Consider the following 9,489-nt stretch of genomic DNA (forward strand, 5'->3'; position numbering starts at 1 on the left):
CTCCCTCTCCCTCTCCCTCTCCCTCTCCCTCTCCCTCTCCCTCTCTCTCTCTCTCTCTCTCTCTCTCTGTTGCTGCCCCATAGACTTTTTGCATATCTGTCTGAGTTCAACATCTATGAGTATGTGGCGAAGATTATATGATGCAATTTTTCCCGAAGGTGCTGCCAAATCGAATAGAAGATAATTTTATATTAAAAAGGGTTTCAGGGCTGTGGAGATAACCGGCAAAGCGCTTACAGGACAAGCATAAGAATATGAGTTCAGTCCCCAGCAGCCGCAGAAGCATGGTGGTGTGCACTTGTAACCCCGGCACTGGGGAAGTGAGAACAGGTGGCTCTCTGGGCAGCCAGCTTAGCCTAACCATCAAGGTCCGGGTCTCAATGAGAGTGCCTGTCTTGAAAAGAGAGGTGCAGGTGCATGGCTCCCCCAAGAGAGGTGCATGGCTCCTGAGGAATAACAGCTGAGACTGACCACTGTCTTACACACACACATGCACACGCACACGCACGGTGACTTTCAGTGGGGTTATAAATGTAGGACTGTTGGAGTGAATAAACTCAGCTAGGAACGTCCTTATGAACTCTGACTGTGCATCAGTTATATCTCCACCAGCTGCCCCACCTTGATGTGTGCTAATAGAAGATGTTTTTGGCCACCGAATTGGCCAGAATAGCCTCATTTCTAGACACATTAGAGAAATGGGAGTTTATCATACACACAGCTAATCAGGCCATTTACACACAACTTCAGTGACCACATATAAACTCTTTACCAGCTTGAAACATCAGTAATTGAGAAAGGTAAAAAAAAAAAAAATTAGGGGGCTGGAGAGATGGCTCAGCGGTTAAGAGCACTGACTGCTCTTCCAGAGGTCCTGAGTTCAAATCCCAGCAACCACATGGTGGCTCACAACCATCCGTAATGAGATTGGATGCCCTCTTCTGGTGTGTCTGAAGACAGCTACAGTATATTCATAAATAAAGTAAATAAATAAATCTTTTTAAAAAAAAATTAGAAAATAAGTATTGTACTGAGTGTTAGCTCCGTGAGCGAGTACAGCCCAGCGAGTGAGGGATGAGGGGGACCTCACTACCTACACACCTGTGGTGCTGTCACAAACTGTGTCATTTCACCCTTAAGCCCTGAAAGCTAAGTATCCCACAACACACACACACACACACACACACACACACTGCACGGGGATCCTGAGCAGTTAAAACACTGGCTCATTCAGTGTATGAGTTTCCTCAGCCACCAAGAACCCCTGGCTTAAACAATAGCAACTGTCTCCTTCCAATTCTTAAGCCTAGAAGATCAAAGTCTGGTGTGTTTGGTTTCTACTGACACCTCTCTCGGTGGATAGCAGGTTACCTTCTCATGTCTCCTCATGATCCTTCTTCTGTGGTTCAAAACTTGTGCCGGCCCACGCGCAGAGGCCGAGGCCATCCCGGGAACCACGGGACTCGGGACTCGGGACTCTCAGCACTCCCTGTTGATGGTTCGGTCTCACCTATGCGGGTTACAGCCGAGAGAGAGCCCCGCTGACAGCTGGACCAGGGAGAGCAGGGACCCAGGCGGCCGGCCGGCGGCTGCGGCTGAGTCCCTGTGGCGGTCCTCGAAGGCAGGACCGCTGTTGTAAGGGAAGAGTGTCCCGCGGGCTGCTAGAGCACAGAGAGTGCAGGGACGGGTGGAGAAGGCTTCCCCCCCACCCTCGAGTTTTCCACTTACACAATGAGTCCAGAATCGCAGGAAACACGTGGGATTGAAGATATGTAGATTTATTGACATGGTGATGAGTCTGAATGATGGACGCTCTCCCAAAAAATACCAGGAGAGGCCCCCTTATATTGGGGAGAGGAGGGGCTTGGGAGGTGACTACGTTCGGGCCTTTAGGTAATTTAAATCTTGAGACAGAGACCTGATAGCCACGCCCTCTACCTGTGCCTTGTGTGTATGTTAGGTCTCTGGGATCTGGGGCGTGGCCAAACACCCCAGGATCTCCACAGCCCCACATTCTTCTGTACGTCTGTGCTTTTGTATCTTCATATAAGGACAGGGGTCATATTGAAGACGGGTATAGTGGTCTATGGCTGTAACCCCAGCACTCAGGGCAAAAGCAGGAGTAGTCTGGAGGCCAGCATGGGCTACGTAGTGCGTTACACAGCAGTCATGAATAGAGATCCTATCTCCAAAGAAAAGAAGAGGAGCGGAAGGAGTAGGAAAAGGGATAGCTGGAGAGGGAGGAGAAGACTGGGGAGGGGAGAGGGGAAGAGAACTCACTGGTCACTTAAGATTGAGAGCTTGCCCACAGGACCTTATGTGTCATTTTACCTTGGTTGCTTCTCTTAAAGACCCCAGCTGTGGTGCTTGAGATTGGGGCCTTGTGTATCAATTTTGAGGAGATATAGTTCAGCCCATCACACAGCCCCATTGGAATCTGGAAGCTTGGGCATGATCTTCCTGATATAAAAAAATCAAGACATTTACCAAGGGCCCTTGAAGATGAACAAAGAGTTCAGACATGTATCTAGGGCCTAAAGAGATGTAGGGTGCAGAGGGAGGAGCCTGGCGTGATCTGGGGATGATTTGGGTCTTCCTGGAGTGCTTAAGAAAGTGAAGGCTTGCCGGGCAGTGGTGGCGCACGCCTTTAATCCCAGCACTTGGGAGGTAGAGGCAGGCAGATTTCTGAGTTCAAGGCCAGCCTGGTCTACAGAGTGAGTTCCAGGACAGCCAGGACTACACAGAGAAACCCTGTCTCAAAAAAAAAAAAAAAAGTGAAGGCATGGGCTGGAGAGATGGCTCAGTGGTTAAGAGCACTGACTGCTCTTCCAGAGATCCTGAGTTCAATTCCCAGTAACCACATGGTGGCTCACAACCATCTGTAATGAGATCCGATGCCCTCTTCTGGTGTGTCTGAAGACAGCTGCAGTGTATTCATATATAATAAATAAATAAATCTTAAGAAGGAGAAGGAGGAGGAAGAGAAAGAGGAGGAAAAGAAGGAGGAAAAGAAGGAGGAGAGGGTGAAGATGAAGGCATAACAACTGGAGAGTTTGTCTAGAGAACAGAGGACCTTCTGTCCAAGGTGGCTAGGCGGTAACAAGGTAGCCAGAACTTCAGTCCTGTGCTGCTCTTGTATGGCAGGAAGGAGGGAAAAGAAGGAGCAGGTGGAGGCTGGGAGGTAAGGCAGAAGCAGGGGCCACAGAGGAACCCTATCTATCAGACCCAGCTCCTGGAAAGGGATGGGGAAAAAGCTGAACACCATGGGCAGTCGGAATCTCTAAGAACAATGCAACGGCTGGTATAAAAGGAGGCCATCACGATGTGCTTGGTGTCTCTGTGCCCTCGCACGCCTTGTCAAGACTCAGGACAGGCACTAAATATTAGGCCTCGATCAGTGCTTACAGAGGCACATGCACATGTCAAACTGGAGGCTCATGACATCATGTCACGAGTTCTACGCCGTCGGTCACGTGTTGATATGCAGCTAAAACAAAAGGAGGTGAGGCGTATAATTGGAGTACATCTGTCATCTTCACAGTTAGCATAAACCTGAGTCCGGGCTACCCCTGTCCTGTCACAGCTGGATGACAACCCTTCAAGCTACAAGGTCTTCCTCCACCACCCCTGCTTCCTACAAAAGCCATCCAAAGCCAACAACATCTCCAGTTCTTTGTTTGAATATCTTCTGGGCAGCTCCGACATTTCTTCACACTGCCTCATTGTTGATTTTCCTACCGTTTTGAAACACTTCTAAATGAACATCCTATGCCTTTCATATGACATTTGTCTCACCATCACTACTGGATTTGAGTTTCTCACCTGTCATTCCAGCTCCCTACTCCTGGAGGGCAGGAAGCCAGGCATTGTTATCTACCTGTTCAGGTTTCCTTTGTGTTGCTCTGTCAGATGTTGAGTACCAAAAGCAAGTTTATTTCAGCTTCTACTTCCAGACAACAGCTCTCAGAGGCAAGTCAGGGCAGGAACTCAAGGCAGAAGCATGTAGCAGAAAACACGGAGGAATGTTGATAATTGTCATCATCGCCTGCCCGACCCCCACCCCGACTGCTCTCAGGCTTGTGCTTAACTAAAGCATCTAGCATGCCTTGGTCCTGGGAACTGGAACAAAGAGAAAAAGAAGTAAAGAGACAGAGACACGTATAAAAAGTGAGATTCAGACCAGGTGGAGGTGGTACACACCTTTAATCCCAGCATTTGGGAGACGGAAGCGAGCAGATCTCAAGGAGTTCGAGGACAGCCTGGTCTATAGAGTAAGTTCCAGAACAGCCAGGGTTACACAGAGAAACTCAATCTCCGAAAAACAAAACAGAAAACAAAACAAACAAAAAAATACAGGAGAGACTGGATGGGGTATGCTCAGCTGATGGAGCTCCCTTACTACAAAACAGCCGAGAAGATGCCCAGAGCTTTTATCATGTGCAACACAGGAGGGGGTTAGCTAGTCTCTGTGGGAAGTCTCTTGTGGGGAAGTAGCCTCAACCTGAGTTGTAGGAGGAAGAAGCTGTGGTTGCTAGTTTTTGCACACACTGCCAACATCTACACAGGGACCAGAGGAAGATTTTGCCAGTTTCCTGAGCCTGAGCCTGAGCCTGGGGAAGGCTTTGCCCTTCCCATGGCTCTGAGGCATTGGGGTCTTCACCATACCTGCACTCTGTCAGTAAAATCCACTCACTCAATTCTCCTCTGCTCCTTACCTCATGGCTACCCTTATAGAGACCAGGACCACCTGCTTATAATACAATGCAGCCCACAGTGGGATGTGTCCTTCTACACCAACTAACAGTCAATGCCATCCCCCACAGACACACCCACAGGCCGGTGTGATGGAGGCAATTCCTCAGTGGAAGCTTTCCTCCCATGACTCTAGGCTGAGTCAAGTTGTCAGTTACAGCTAAGTAGGACACCCCACTTCCCATAATGCAATTCTTCACCCTGGCCCAGCCTTCCTTCAGCAGGCTCTCAATCAGTGTGCTGAATTCAGCTGAAATGAAAATGATGGGAGAGCTTGTTATACAGAGATGGTTCTGCACAAGCGTTTGCTTTTCTACAGTTCCACACGGTGCAACCAATGAAAACTCAGCCGCCTGGACAACTTCCTCCTCCATAGTGCCTTGTCCTCTCCTCAAGCTTGGCCAGCCAAGCTCCACTCCGCCCCCTAGCCCCCACCCCCCACCCCCACCCCCGCACACCCTGTCACCCATGCCTATGCCATTGGTCTCCATACTTCCTCGGTGAACTTGCTCAGGGAAACAGAAGGATCACCACACATTATCATTAATTACTCCTCTTATCCCATCTGTCCAATAAGAAACAGCACCAGGGCTAAGAGATGGCCCGGTGATCAAGAGCGGGTGCCACTCTTGCAAGGGACCCAAGTTCAGTTCCCAGCACTCAAGTCTAGTAACTGGAACTGTAGCTCCAAGAGATCTAATGACCTCTTCTGGAAACTTTGGACACCTACAAATACACACACACACACACACAATTAAAAATAAAATTTAGCCGGGCGGTGTTGGCGCACACCTTTAATCCCAGCACTTGGGAGGCAGAGGCAGGAGGATTTCTGAGTTCAAGGCCAGCCTGGTCTACAGAGTTAGTTTCAGGACAGCCAGGGCTACACAGAGAAACCCTGTCTCGAGAAACCAAAAATAAATAAATAAATAAATACATACATACATAAACAAATAAATAAATAAAAAATAAAAATAAAATTTAAAAGGATCTTTTACAATTTTGTGTGTGCACCCGCATGTGAGGGCCAGGGGTTGACATCAGATGTCTCCCTCCGTTGTTCTCCATCTTATCTCTTTGAGACAGGGTCTCTCACTGAACTCACTGATTGTTCACACTGGCTAGCCAGCAAGTTTCTGGGTTCCACCCGACTCCTTTTCCCCAGACGGAGGTCACAGGTGCACACTGCCATGCCTGGCTTTTCATGAAGGTGCTAGACATCAAAACCAAGGCTCTCATAGTCTCAGACACAGATGCACAAGCACCTTTACTGGCAGAGCCATCTCCCTAGCCCCAGGACACGCACCTTTTTGCTCTCCATGGTATTCCATAGTTTGCCAGTGCCTCTCCTGGCCTCCCTCCCTAGCCTCCCTCCCTGGCCTCCCTCATATTTTGCTGTCCTTAGAGTCAACACTTTCCTAGTTTAATGATTTTCTATGTTACCCCAGTGTACTTAGCAGGTAATCCCGTCAGCATCCAGGGATTTCCAAGTTCTCTTGGGCAGGACACAAGAGTCCCATCAGGAAGGACAGGCCTTCTCCAAAGGCAACAGTGACTGGAGCAATTAGTCAGCTATTATAGGATACCAGCCCAGTCCCAATGAGCACAACTCACTCTTCCAATCTCATTTTAAAGCTGAACTCTGAGATGGCTCGACGGCTCAGCCAGTAAGGTGCTTGGCACGGAGCCCGGGGACCTGAGTTCAGTCCCTGGAACCCATGTGGTTCCAGGAAGGAGAGAGGCAACTTTCACGAGTTGCTCTTTGATCTCCACACACACAAATGACAGACAGATAGGTGATAGATGTTAATGCTTTTTGAAAGGTGAACTCCTAGTGAACCTCCAAATATGTTTACTTCACTGGCATCCATAATCCACATAAGGATAGGTGACTGGGTTTTGTTGCCTGTCACCTCCTGTCCCAGTGTTTGGTTTCTAGAAGCTTCACAGATATTTACGAAGAGACTCTAGCAATGGGGACCCATTCATTGCTAACTCTTTTTGGAGACAGGATTGCATGTAATCCCGGCAGTTCTCTAACTCAGAGTCCTGTGTGCCCTTGGCTTCCTGACCTTTCCATTTGCACTTCCCAGTGACCTCCTGACCAGTGCTGGGGTCACAGCACACCCAGCAAATTCTGAAAGAAATCCCCTCAACTGTGCTTCTCAGCTTTGGCTGCCCACTAAACAAGCCTCTGTAGCTCCTTTTTCATAGCTGTTCTCGGACACATCAGAAGAGGGCATCAGATCCCGCTAGAGACTCTCCTTATTTATTTATTTATTTATTTATTTATTTATTTTGGTTTTTCGAGACAAGATTTCTCTGTATATAGCCCTGGCTGTCCTGGAACTCACTCTGTAGACCAGGCTGGCCTCGAACTCAGAAATCCCCTGCCTCTGCCTCCCAAGTGCTGGGATTAAAGGCATGCGCCACCACTGCCCGGCAAAGATTTATTTATTTATTTTATTTATGAGTACACTGTCGCTGTCTTCGGACACACTAGAATTGGGCATCCAATCTCATTATAGATGGTTGTGAGCCACCATGTGGTTGCTGGGATTTGAACTCAGAACCTCTGGAAGAGCAGTCAGTGCTCTTAACCACTGAGCCATCTCTCCAGCCCCTCTCCTTCTTCTTAATACTGAAACCCAACACAAAACTCTATGCACAAGTTTTCCAGGCCCTTGACCTTGCAACCACAGCTGTGTTCGCTGAAGTCAGCTTGCTTCTGTCTCTTTCAGCTCTGATTCTTCTTTCTGAGATGCTGAGAGGAAATCAAGTGCTCTCTTTCTCCGTAGTCACTCAGCATTAGTGATCGTCATCGGATGCGGGGGTGGGGGTGGGGGAGCCAAAAAGACCCCGAAGTTTCTCCGTAAGCTAAGACAGGTGAACCCCACAGCTAACCCAATGCCGGATCCGGTCCAGGTTGAGGGCAACAAGTTTTTCTCCGTTATTGTTGGGCGGAGGATCGTAGGAGCCCAACTGCTCCCGAAGCGGCCATCCCTGGGACACTTGTGAACAGCCACAATGCACTGCGGTAAAAAGGCCGGTTGGTGCAGCCACCCAAAGCAAGGCATATGGTTTGGTGTCCTCCGTGGTAGGTTTTGCAGGAAAATGTTGTGAGGTGGACCATGGTGCATCCGCGAGCGGTTCTTCCGCTGTGTTTTCTTTTTCTTAATGCTAACAGACATCCTGTGTTGTGTCTTCCGCTGTCCTAGCACCTCTGAGAGACTCTAGTGCCCTCAGAGTATAAAGCTCCAGGTTGATTTTCAAGACAGGCTTGCCACAGCCCACTAGGGGGCACCAAAGAACACAAGCAAGTCAGGAAGATGGCTCAAATCCACTTGAAGATAGATTTTCAGTCATGTCCCTATCTTCAGGAACAGTTTTCTGTTTTATTTCCATGTGTTTTATTTGAAGGGCACACACACATGAAACATCAGAGATGGTGATGATTCTGAGTAGGAAATGAAGAACAGCCTGCCTTCCCCAACAGGGATCAGCTTCTGTACAGAGTATCTGGAAACCACCGCTCTGCTGACTTCAGTTAAAGCTCACTGTTTGCAGCCAGGCTGAGGATAGGGCTAGGACTGACGTCATTTCATAAAACAATAGCAACGCATTGTGAAGCACAGGGTATCCCTGAGGGGGCTGCCCATGGGAGTCAGGCACATTAAGGTTTTTGGGGTTTTGGTTGGTTGGTTGGTTGGTTGGTTTGGGAGGATTGTTTTGGTTTGGTTTGGTTTGGTTTATTTGTTTTCTGAGACAGGATCTTGGCTGACCTGGAACTCATTTCAAAGGCCAGGTTGCTCTCATAGAATATTGCCTGCCTCTGCTCTGATTGCTGGAACTAAAGGCGTAGGCCACCCCAGCAGACTGTACATGAGTTTTTAATCCCTCCTGATTGAAAGATGCTGGGATGGATTGTTCAGCTTGGACGTGAGGAAGGCTCAGCTAGGAGGGAACGAAGCAGGCAGGGTCAGTTCCTCTATCTGCGGGCAGCTATGGGAGATTGTGACTGCCTTTCTTCTCAACTATTCCAAGACAATGTTCCTCCTCCGCTCAGCTGCTAAGGTTTAAAATGCAAGGGAGGTCACCACTCAGCTGTCACCTGAAATGCAGCTCTGTTCCCAAGGACACAGGTCAACATTAGTAGTCAACTTTACTGGCCGAAGAAAAGTATGGGAAAATGGAGACTTTTGCTAAGCCATCTGCCCTTACATTCTCATGGTTTTCTTCTTCAGTAACAGGACAGGCTGAACAGAGCAGCAGTTGGTGTCATCCCAGCACAGTGAGGGTAAGACAGGTCTTTAGTCTGAAGCCAGCATAAGGAATTCTAAGCCAGGCCAGGAGACATAGAAGGATTCAATCATAAAAAAAAAACCAACCGGAAATAAATGTAATAAGATAACAAAATCAAAGCATAGCAAGTCAGTTTCATAGAATCCAATAGAACACAGGAAACTTCAGAAATGAAGACCCCAAAAAATTTAGAGAAATTCCCTCTTCGTTTAGGTTCAGCAAGGCACCTGTGGAAATTCAATAAGACAAAGGGGCAATGGTGACACTTACAGGGACCCAGCTTGTGGGTTCAGATTGGTTCTGCCTGGGTTTGGGGCAAAGTTGTCTGGAATGAGGGTCCTTGGAGCAGAAGGGAGGGGTTTTACAGCTTGGTTTCCAGTTCCTGTAAATTCTTGTTTCTGACATCCACTTTTAACAGGAGGATGGGAGACGGTC

At 48.4% G+C, this 9,489-nt stretch overlaps 1 pseudogene; it reads right to left on the minus strand.

Moving 5' to 3' along the window:
* Positions 1 to 7,469: 7,469 nt before the first annotated feature.
* On the minus strand, positions 7,470 to 7,885 carry LOC114631907 (annotated as a pseudogene).
* Between the last annotated feature and the right edge of the window lie 1,604 nt (positions 7,886 to 9,489).

Source organism: Grammomys surdaster, unplaced genomic scaffold (assembly GCF_004785775.1).
Source record: "Grammomys surdaster isolate TR1022 unplaced genomic scaffold, NIH_TR_1.0 368, whole genome shotgun sequence".
In the NCBI taxonomy this organism is placed as follows: domain Eukaryota; kingdom Metazoa; phylum Chordata; class Mammalia; order Rodentia; family Muridae; genus Grammomys; species Grammomys surdaster.